We start from the raw sequence: 11,430 nt of genomic DNA on the forward strand, positions 1-11,430 counted from the left end.
AAAGAAATGACAGGGAGAAGGTTCGGGGCCAGCAGGGGAGGCAGCTGCGTGCCCCCACCCTGTCCCCAAGGTGGGGTTCCGCACAGTGCTTCCTCCATGTGGCTCGCTGCCACTCGCTGTGTGTCGCCATGAATGTCTTTTGCCCAAAGCAGCGGAGGGAAGCGCGTGTGCTCGAGCCCAACACAATGTGAGGAGGCAAGGAGTGCTTCTGTTCTGAAGCTTGGGACAGAGTGCCCAGGATGCCATGGGCACAGCCAAGCTCAAGGAGTACCCCAGGCGGGTGCAGGGGCTGCACGGAGGGTCAGCGCGGTGGGGTGGGGGTCTGTCTGCTTAGCACGTTCCCGAGTGTGCACAAGGCAGGCGCCCGGTCGTGTTTGGAGGTGCTAAAGTCCTGGGTGTCTGGGCGCGAGCCGCCTTGGTTCTGTTCTAACAGCCTCAGGCATGGCTCCTGATGAGGGGCCGGTGTCCAGCTTGCCGCGAGGGTGAGCTCGAAGGAAAGCGCCCGCCGCAGAAGGAGGTGATGGGAGATTGCCAGAAGCCCGACGTGGCCCAGGAAGCCCTGGAGGAGAAAGCTGTCCTGGGCTGGTGGAAGCAGAGGCACATTCTTCCTGGAGGAACGTGGTGTTGGTTGGGCCTCGGAGGACTCGAGCGCACGCGGCTTCGTGCGTGCTTGGGGAGACGGTCCGCACGAGCAGGGAGCAGCCATGAGCAAGGCTCAGCAGCAGAATCCGCACGACCAAACCTCCACAGAGTCGGACTCCACTGAGCGCCACACAGGGACCTAAATGTGCAAACAGGACAAAACAGTGCGAGCAGAGACCAGGAGGCTGTGCACAGGATGGGACAGAGCCCGACAGCTACTGGCAGTGAAGACGCGGCCACTGGAGATCGGTGGAAGGCTGGGCACTGCCCGGGAGACCGCTGCCCCCGGGGAGCGAAGGGGTGGGAGGGGGGACGCTCGGCTCGGGTCAGGAGTCACAGTGAGCCCCACGGGGCGTGGGACTAAGTGCCCGTCACCTCTGCGACACACATCTGTACCGACTGGGAAACGCGTGTGTGACGTGGGGCACACGGGTTCTAGTTCAGGGACAGCGGTGATGTGGAGGGCTCGAGACGCCGGCTCGCTCCGTGTGAGTCACGCTGCCTGTTACCGTGAGCCCAGTGGCTCCGTGGTCCTGGCATGCAAGTGCAGGATGTGGCCCCGGGTCGGGGCAGGGGCTAGATGGGGCTGTCCTTGCAGGCGGCCCTGCGCTCTGCCAGCCCCTCCCCCGTGCCGTGGTTCGGACAGGCGGTTTGACCTGGGGTTCAGGGCTCCCCCCTAGCTGCACCAGCGGTTACTGAACAGTGAAGGGGTCACTGGTGGGCTCTGCTGGCAGTAAGCCTGTCCACCCCAATCACACATTACAGGCTTGGGGACATGACCCGATTTTATTTTTTATTTATTTTTATTTTGTTAAAGATTTACTTATTTGAGAGAGAGTGCACACACGTGGGGGGGGGGCAGAGGGAGGGAGGGAGGGAGAGAATCCCCAAGCTGAGGCCCCGCTGAGTGCAGAGCCCGGCGCGGGGCTCCATCCCAGGGCCCTGAGATCGCAGGACCTGGACGCCCAACTGACTGAGCCACCCAGGCGACCCCATAAGCCCCAGTTTTAGTGGGGCCCTGGTGTCCCATCTGGGGTCGCCGCCCTGTGTTGCCGGCATGGTGTTGCAGGACCGTCCTCCAGCCGGCAGCTCAGGTCTGGACGCTGGGGGAGGCTGCCGGCCTCCGTCGAGGAGACTGTTCCATGTGCTGTTCCGTGTGAGCATGCGGCCCCTCCAGCTTGACCCGGAGCCCCAGGGCCCAAAGCCTGTCCCTGCAGCTTCTCGCCGCCCTTGCCTCTGCTCTCTGGGGAACTGGTTTTGTCACGGTGTCCGCGACTCCGAGGTTCCCGGTCCAGGTGCCCTCCTCACGTGTGCCGCCCTGGGAACACAGGCTGAGCCTTCTGGTCCCTTCCTCAGCACCCCAGGGTCATTCAGGCGGGCGCCCAACTTCCCAGAGCCAAGCCAGCGCCATGCGGTCAAGCTCCAGCCCCGGCCCGGCTGCTCCAGAGCCCTGCCGCCGCCCAGAACACGTCCCCGGGGCTGCGTGGACGCGCGCGTTCGCTGCTCTCGCTGCTCCTGGCTCGCCGCCTGCCGCCTCTCAGCTCTCTGCTCTGGCTTTTGCATCGGCTCTTCTGGGTTTTCCGTATGTGTGAGGATATCCCCGAAAGTCCGTCCCTGCTGCTGTGACGGCACCCGGGCCCGGGGCGTGCAGCACGGACGATTCCGCCTCCCAGCTCCGGGGGCTGATGTCCCCTCCGTGTCCTCATGTGGCAGAAGGGGCGGGGCGGCTCCCTGGGCCTCTCCACAAGGCACCCGTTGCATCGTGGGGACTGCACCTGCCCACGGCCGCACGTCCAGACACCATCACTCATTCAGTCCCAGCAGACGGCTTTTCGTCTTCCCCGTGCCGCACCCCTCATGCCTCCACACAAGCGCGAGAGATGAGGACTGAGGACAAACAGGCCCCCTGCCTAGAGGGCCAGAAGGAGGCCAGGCCCCTGCTGCTCGCTCCGCGCCCTGTGGCCCTGCAGGTGCACACCCTGGGGCGGGGGCAGAGATGCCGGAGGAGAGGGGGAGGCAGGGCGGGTGGGAGGACTCTTCTGCTCGCATTCTGGGGGCCGGGACAGCTCTGACGCAGAACGCGAGCAGCCACAGGTGAGGAGCTGGGGTGTGGACACGGAGCCCGTGGTCGCAGCCCCCCAGAAGCCTTGCCGTGTTGGGCACAGCCCAGAGGCTCAGGGTTCCAGTGGGAGAAGGTGTGGCTGGAGGGCCAAGCCAGGAGAGGATGTTTGGGACAGGAGTGGGGACCGAGGGTGCCGGGGGCAGGGGCTTCGGAGTCCTGCTCCCACCTCTGCACACTGCTGCATCTGCCCTCACATCTGCTCGGGCTGGGTCACCTCCTTCCTGTGCTCTGAGTGCCCAGCAGCCCCGTCTTGCTTGGGCCTCGCGACTGCTCTCCTCCACCCACTTCCCCCCCAGCTCCAGCCACTGCTGGTGAGCCCCACCCCAGGGCCTTTGCACAGATGCTGTCCTCCCTCTAGCCTCTCCTAAATGTCCCCTCCTTGGGCCGCTTTCCTGGCCACCCCGGCAACTCCCTGCGCCTTCCCACACCTCCTGGACCCTCTGGACTGACACACATTGTTACCTTCTCACCATCCTTGTGCAGATGCTGGCTGGCTTGGGAACTCGGGGAGCGGGGTCTGCTGCTCATTTCGCCGGTGCCCACACAGCAGGTGCCTGGTCCACACGCGGGCAAAGGGAGGAAGGGCTCGGGTCCCAGCCTCACGCGCGCTGCGGCCCTGGAGTAACCAGGAAGGCCCTCCAGTCGCCTCCGGGGCGCGAGTGCATGGGGCGCCCTGCGTCTGGGTGCACACAGGCCCCAGGCCTTCCAGGCCTCTTCCCTGGTGCTGAGGGAGCTGAGTTGTTGTCATGACCTCTTCGATCCAAACGCCTTTTGAACTGTTCCTTTCTGAAGAGCAGTCTTTGCGGAAGAAAAGCCACAGCCAGGTTTTACACGAGGCTTGAAGCTCTCAGGTCGGGAGACGTACAAGGACCGCGTCGAGGGCTGTGCTGCGTCCCACTGGGCAAAGCCCCCCGGAGAAAATGCCGGCCCCACCCTGCCATGGCGGGGGGCAGTGGAGACGTGTGCTGACGGTCGGTGGACAGGGAACAGACCCGTGAGGCGGGGCAGCGCGCGCGGGGCTCGCTGTGTGCGTCCGTGGTGACCGGAGCGCAGCCGGTTCCTCAGAGCGTCCGCTCCTGGCTGCTGGCGTGCTCGTGGAAACATTAGCCCCGGCGGAATGCAAAGTACCTTGTGTATGCACTTGTAACGTCCGTCACTGTAAGGTGTCCCCCAAATGCAAGCAACGAACCTCACGACGGTGGAAACGTGAGCAAGCTAATGGACGTTACGATGCGGGACTCGCTGACTCAGCGTGGAGTGCTCCGTCTGTCTCCCCCGTGACGTGTGGCCCTGCTTTGCCGTCGTCCTGCAGACATACGCGTCCGTGTGGGGGAGTGAGGAATGAACAGAGCGCGTGGCATTCACGCCTGGGCCGCGGGTGTGTGTAGCCAGACTGAGGGGTGTTGAGGAGGAGGGTCTGGCCGGGGCCCTGGGCTGGGTGGGGCTCTGCCCGCGGAAGATGGACCGCCCCTCGGCGGCTGGACGGCACCCCTGAGATTGTGGGGTGGGAGCTCTGCCCTCAAAGCTGACCCACCGTGAAGCTCCATGCCCCGTGCTTCCAGTCCCCCACCTCAGGCCCCAGACAGCTGGGCCGTCGTGGACCCACGTGGCTGCCATCCATGGAAGGAGCAGCTTGCAGGGGAGAATGAGGACGTGACCCCCAGGTTACTCAGACTCTGGGGAAGGTCACCATGACATGGGGGTCACTCAGCTCTCGTGGGTGCCTGCCAGTACCCCTTGTAGGATGAGGTTTGGGACAAGTTGTCGAGTGAAGCACACACCAGCAGAGTTCTAGAAATGGCTGCGACCTGCCCCCTGTGCCCTTGGTGAGTCCCATGGCCTTGGGCCCCTCCCTCTGGTGAGCCTGGCAGTAGAACTGGGTCCACTCAGCAGGGACATGCAGGCCTCGGCCGGCACCCAGGCGGACCGCACTGCCAGGCAAAGCGGTGACGGTGGCAGGGGATGTCTGATGGGTCAGGGGCTCCCCAGGCCCAGGAGGGAGGCACAGCAGCCCCTGCATGCAGGGCTGGCCCGGGGCACTGGCGGTGGGACTCGGAGCGAGCTGAGAGCACAGTGTCCGGGGGCTGGGGCAGCACCCAGGGGTCACAGGGTCTCAGTGGGCACCGTGGGCAGGACCAGCAGCGGATGCCCCACCTCTCAGCCCTCAGTGACTCTGGTTATGGAGACGTTCCTGTCCTTGACCGCAGGGAGAAGTGGGGCAAGGTGGAGTGCCGCTTGCCCGGGCAGAGAGCGAGGCCACGTGGAGCACACCCAGACGCTCGGTCCAGAGTGGCCGTGAGGAGGAAGGAAGGGTCCTCCTTCTGTCTGGCAGAGCGCTCACTCCTTTCCGAAGGGGCACAGTGGCAGAGTCTCTCCCAGGAGAGCCCACCAGGGAGTCCCCTGCAAGCCGGGGATGGCCTGTCTGAGCAGACCCGGACCTCCAGGAGGGTCCCTCGGTGGCTTGTGCTCATAGATGAGGCACAGTACGGCGGCCCCTTTGGGAAGAGGACAGACTAGCCCTTCCTGAGGGGGAACAGGGATACAGCAAGTTAGGTTTATTGGGAACATCCCCATTGAAAACAGCCCCCAAAATGCTAATCGCATATGTTTAAAACTTCTTTCTGAAATGTTTGAAAATATGACAAAGGGGGAACTCAGATGCTTCTAGCAAGTCTGAGCAGTTCAGGCAGTGCTATGGGGTGGAGGGTGGGGGCCGCAATAGGTGGAGGGGTGACCAGTGTTCATGGATTGAAGTGGTATGTGCAGATGTTGGTTTCTGTCACAGTAATTCACTCGACATGACCTCCTTCCCCACAAGTCCTGCTTTTTGTTGTGTGTAAGACTTGGGACGTTGATGGGGCACCTGGGTGGCTCAGTCGTTAAGCGTCTGCCTTCGGCCCAGGTCATGATCCCAGGGTCCTGGGATCGAGCCCCACATCGGGCTCCCTGCTCCGTGGGAAGCCTGCTTCTCCCTCTCCCGCTCCCCCTGCTTGTGTTCTCTCTCTCGCTGTGTCTCTCTCTGCCAAATAAATAAAATCTTCAAAAAAAAAAAAAAAAAAGACTTGGGACATTGATGCTATGCATGTGGAAGTCCAAAAGGCTAAGACAAATCCAGGCATTCGTACAAAAGAAGCACGAAGTGGGAAGCCTGCTCAGGTAGAAACCGAGACTGTAAGGACTGTTGTCTGCATTAAGATGACAGATGGAGAGTCCAGTGGAACCGGGCAGAGACCAGAGGGCAGGGTGACAGTGGTGCAGTGAGCCAGACGCAAGATAAGTGCAGTCAGGCCCCTGCTTTGTGCCACTTCCAAACATCAGTTCTGGACGGACTCAATATGTAAAGGCAGGAAGATTCTGGGAAGGAGGCAGAGGAAGGTCTGTGAGGGGAGAACCAGTCTCCCCGCCTGGACAGCTGCATGGGCGCGTCCGATGGAACTGCTTTGAGCCCTGCAGTCTGTTGAAGGCTTGCAGCTCTCGGGGGGAGTCCTTGGGGAGTGAGTCGCTGTCCATCTCAGTCAGTGTTTGCTCTCAGCACAGCAGCTGCCTGGCCCCCGGCCCCAGGCAGGCAGTCGCGCGTGTGTCCCTGGAGCCGTCTGCACACAGCTTGTGGGAGCTGGTGGGCAAAAAGGACCCTGCCCTGCAGATGCTGGGGACCTGTGCTCTGATCACAGAGGTGCAAACAGCTAGGTAACCATGTCGCACCCCACCCCTGTTGTCACACGCCCCCCCTTAAGCTGAAGTGACTTCCAGAGGATGGAAAGGGCTAGTGCTCTTCTCCCCCTTCATTTTTCTCTCTTTCCCTTCCTGGGAGCCGGGTGTTAAAGACTAGGACATTCAAAAACAACTACGAATAAGGGGAAAGTTAGAACATGATCTTGGATGCCTGGGAAAAGGCTCAGAAAAGACCTGAGCAGACATTATATTTACAGGTCAGGCTGATCCTGCTGATCCACAGAGACAGTGTACAGCAATAATAAAAATAAAATAAAAACAAAAAACCAGCCAGTCCAGGGGAAGGGGGAGAATCAGAATTCCAAAGTTACCACATTATTCAATTCAAATGTCCCGTGTTCAGTAAGAAAATCACAAGGCAGGGGCACCTGGGGGGCTCAATCGGTTAAGCGTCTGCCTTCGGCTCAGGTCACGATCCTGGGGTCCTGGGATGGAGCCCCGCATGGGCTCCCTGCTCGGTGGAGAGCCTGCTTCTTCCTCTCACTCTCTCTCTGTGCTTGCTCTTTCTCTACATCTCTCTCAAATAAATGAATTTTTTAAAAATCACAAAGCATACAAAGAAACCAGAAAGTATGGGTTATAAAAAGGAAAAAAAAATCAGTGAAATTCTCTCTGAAAAAGACCTGATCACAGATACACTAGACAAAGACTTTAAAACAACTAAAAGAAGTTGTGGAGAAAGCCAAGAAAACCATGTATGAACCAAATGAAAATACCGATAAACAGATGGGAAACCAAAAAGAAACTCTGGAGCTAAAAAGTACAATAACTGAAATGAAAAATTCACTAGAGAGGTTCCAAGACAGAATTGTGCAGACAAAAAAAAAAAAAAAAATTAGTGAACTTGAAGAGAGGATGGGAAATTATCAAGTCCAAGGAAGACAAAGGAAAAAGTTGGAAGAAAACGGGACAGAGCTTAAGGGACCTGAGCTCAGGACACCAGCAGGCAGACCAATATATGCACTGTGGGAGTCCCAGAAGGGGAAGAGAGAGAAAGGGGCAAAGAGAATACTTGAAGAAATAATGCCTGGAGACTTCCCAAATTTGAGGAAAGACATGAATATAAACTTCCAGGAAGCTCAACAAACACCAAGGAAGATGAACTTAAAGCGATCCACGCTAAGAAACACTGTAATCAAACTTCCAGACCCAAAGACAAGGAATCTGAAAGCAGCAAGAGAAGGGAATCCTCACGTACAGGGGTCCTCAATAAATTATCAACAGATTTTTCATGAGAAAACTTTGGAGGCCAGAAGGCAGTGGGTCGATACATTCAAATGCTAAAAGAAAAAACCTGCCAACCAAGAATCCTATGTCCAGAGGTACTCTCCTTCAAGAGTGAGGGATAAATTGAGACATTCCCAGATAAGCAAAAGAGGGAGTTTGTGACCACTAGACCTGCCCTGCAAGAAATACTCAAGTGGGTTTTGTAAACTGAAATAAAAGGATGTTAGTAACTTTATGTGGAGAAATAAAGATCTCAATAAAGGTAAATGCACGGCCTCCTGGGTATAGAGTCTCTGGTAAAGTTAAAGGGATTGTAGGGATGGATGGATGGGTGGATGGGTGGACGGACAATAGTGTGAGTGTATTTTATACCACTAAGCTGTACACTTAAAAATGGTTAAGATGGTAAATTTTATGTTATGTATGTTTTATACCAGTAAAAAAAAAAGTTAAGTGGAAGGCAAAATTGTCAAGCTTTTAGAAAATAATCCAGAAGACCATATTTCTGATCTTTTTTTTTTTTAAGATTTTATTTATTTATTTGAGAGAGAACACATGAGAGGGGGGAGGGTCAGAGGGAGAAGCAGACTCCCCGCCGAGCAGGGAGCCCGATGCAGGACTCGATCCCGGGACTCCAGGATCATGACCTGAGCCAAAGGCAGTCGCTTAACCGACTGAGCCACCCAGGCGCCCCGACCATATTTCTGATCTTAAGGCAGGGAAGGTTTTGTGAAATAGGACCAGGAAGCGCTACCTGTGAAGAAAAATACTGGTGACTCCGACTCATTAAAGTTACGAACTTCTGCGTGCCACGTTTTGGTTTCTGAGATGTGACGCCATGTTGCCGGTTTCTCTCGCACAGGGTCTTGTGAGATGTCTGTTCTGAGTCCTTGTATGTTGAAAATGCCTTTTTTCATTATCTTTTTTTTTTAAAGATTTTATTTATTTACTTGACAGAGATAGATATAGAGAGAGAGGGAACACAAGCACGGGGAGAGGGAGAGGGAGAAGCAGGCTTCCCGCCGAGCAGGGAGCCCGATGCGGGGCTCGATCCCAGGACCCTGCGATCATGACCTGAGCTGAAGGCAGATGCTTAACGACTGAGCCACCCAGATGCCCCTCATTATCACTCTTAAATGATAGTTTACTTGGGTGTGGGATTCAGCGTTCAAGTTCTGTGCCTTCGGCACCACAGAGGGGCCCTGCCAGAGTCTCCGGGCTCTGGTGCCCGTTCACCCCAGCATGGGCACACGGTCATGTCTCCCCAGCAGCTCCGAGTTTTTCTCTACCTCGATGCCCTCAGATCTCACCCCCAAGTATCTGAATGGATGTACCTCTTGGCCTTCCTTGGCACTCACCGAGTACTTTCGGTCAAGAGCTCATGCCTTCAGTTCTGAGAGATCATTGTTCTTACATGTGGATCCAAATATTGCCCTGAGGCCACGCCCCCCTCCCCCCTGCGCACCACAGGCACGTCCCCCAAAACCTCCCTTCGTTCAAGATGTCTGTCGGGTTTACAGATCATTCACTTCCTTGTTTTCCGCTCTTCTATTTTAAAATTTCTTTCTATCTTTGTCGTGGTAAATTTTGTGCCTGTGGGGAAGATGCTTTTCCATCTGGAAACCAGAAACCCCTTTTTAAAAATATTTGAAGTTTAGTAACTGTTTTGTTTTTATGCGCCGTGTTGTTTTAGAGTTACCTTCTCCAGGGCGACGGGGCACCTCTGGCTGACAGTGTGGACTCTGGAGCACATTGCAGTGTGCCTCGGTTTCCCCATCTGTAAAGTGAGAGGAAATAATGGCACACATTGCATAGGGTGTTGTCAGGATTGAATGAGAGCATCCCCTGGCACACAGGCAGCACGTGGCACAGGCGAGCCCTAGTCCACGGCACGTGACACCCATATTCCTGGTGCCTTAGGAGCATGTTTAGATTTGGTGAGAGGCACATGCGTTTAAGGAAGGGACTGTGCCAGGGAATGACAGGGAGGGGCTTAGGGAAGACTGTTGTTTTGCACCTGGGTTCACAAAGACTCAGCCGGGGGCACGGCCACAGCCCCCGGGAAATCAGACTGTGAGGCTCTGGGTCCGCTTTCCGAAGGCGACCCAGGACGGCCAGCCTCATTTGCAGACACACCTCGCCAGCCCGGCAGCCGTCCCCGTCCGGCCCGGCCGGGTCCCAGGGTGGCCTACCCTGCCCAGACCTTGTGACGGGGGTGGGAAAGGACAGCAATGGCCTGAAGAGAGCCCAGGCCCTCCTCGCTGAGCCCCTGCAGCGGCCCCACCATGGGAACCACACTGAGGGCAGAGGCAGGTCATGCGACTCGGGAGGGGGGAGGACCCTCCCACGTACCCCCCGCCAGCAGCTTCCTTCAAGCACTGTCTTTGCCTCCCCAGGTGGCAGCCCCACCGGAAGCCACCCTGCCCCTTGGGGAGCCATGTCTCGTCCTTCCTGCCCAGTTAAGCCAGGCACGTCTCCTGTCTGCCACACCCCACGCCTGCTCCCCGCTCTTCCCGCACCCCACCACACGCTCGTGGAGCTGTCTGGCGAGAAATCCCCGCCCTCGGGGGAGATGAGAAAAGAAGGCCTGTCCTAGAGCAAGCTGAGGTGGGACAGGCGCCCTGGAGAAAATTCAGTGAGCTGTGGCAGGCAGGGAGCGGGGACTGCAGCGGCTGGCAACCCCCCTGGGGCCCGAGCAGCACTGGGCACCCCTCCTTCTGTGCGCCCCCAGCCCACGAGGCCACTGCTTCCTGCACTGACACACCTGGGCCACAGCCATGCCTCCCGCAGGGTCCCCAAACTTTCCACATCAGTGAACCAGCTTCCTTATAAATCCCCCGGGTTGGAAATAATGGAGAGGGTCATTTTTGAGCCCCTGGCTCATCCCTGGCCCCAGCCAGTGCCCCACAGCCTGAGACTGACCCTGAGGGCCTCCAGACCCCTCCTCCCACCTGTCCCTCCCAGAGGGGAGGGGCAGCATGAGCCTGGGGGTACCATACAACCAGACAGAGGAGAAGCCCAGGGGACTCAGTGGGCAGAAAAGACACCAGGACCAACAAGTGTACACACTGCTCAGCGTTTATTTGCAAGATGGGGGCAGGGTGGGCAGAGGGAGTGCTGGGGAGCACCAACCCCTCCCTGGCCCACCTCCCGGCGGCCGTGGTCACCCCAGGCCCAGGTTCACATGTGGGTGGGCAGCCACCCTGCCTGACACCGCCCCCCGGAGGCAGCTGGTGGCCAGTGGACAGGCCCCAGCCCACATCCCGGTGCAGGAGGTGGCCGGCAGGAACCCGCTCCACGGGGCTTGGGGAGCAGCGGGGCGCACGCAGGCCCACAGCGGGGGACAGCACAGCAGCTCCGGGGCACCCCTCTGACACGAAGAAGGGGGTGAGTCCAGGCAGCACAGGCACTTGTCTCAGATGAGGGCCAGGCCCTGACGGCCAGGCAAGTGGCCAAGACGTGCTGGAGGGGCTCCGAGGGCAAGGCCCCCGCCGGAGCCCTCCTCAAGTAGTTCCTCGCTGTGCCATTGTCCTCTAGGGCAGCCCCCAAGGCACAGGTCCCACGAGGGCCCAGGTGGCAGGGGTGCCCGGGCTCCTGCCGCAGGCTGGCCGAGCTTTCCGTGGCTGGGTGGTGTGTGTCCTGGCTCCAGACTGGGGTGGGGGGCCTGGCGGGAGGGGGTCAGAATGGCAACAGACAGTGGTGGAGCC

This window comes from Mirounga leonina, unplaced genomic scaffold (genome assembly GCF_011800145.1).
Source record: "Mirounga leonina isolate KUSES-001 unplaced genomic scaffold, KU_Mleo_1.0 Mir_166, whole genome shotgun sequence".
Lineage (NCBI taxonomy): Eukaryota > Metazoa > Chordata > Mammalia > Carnivora > Phocidae > Mirounga > Mirounga leonina.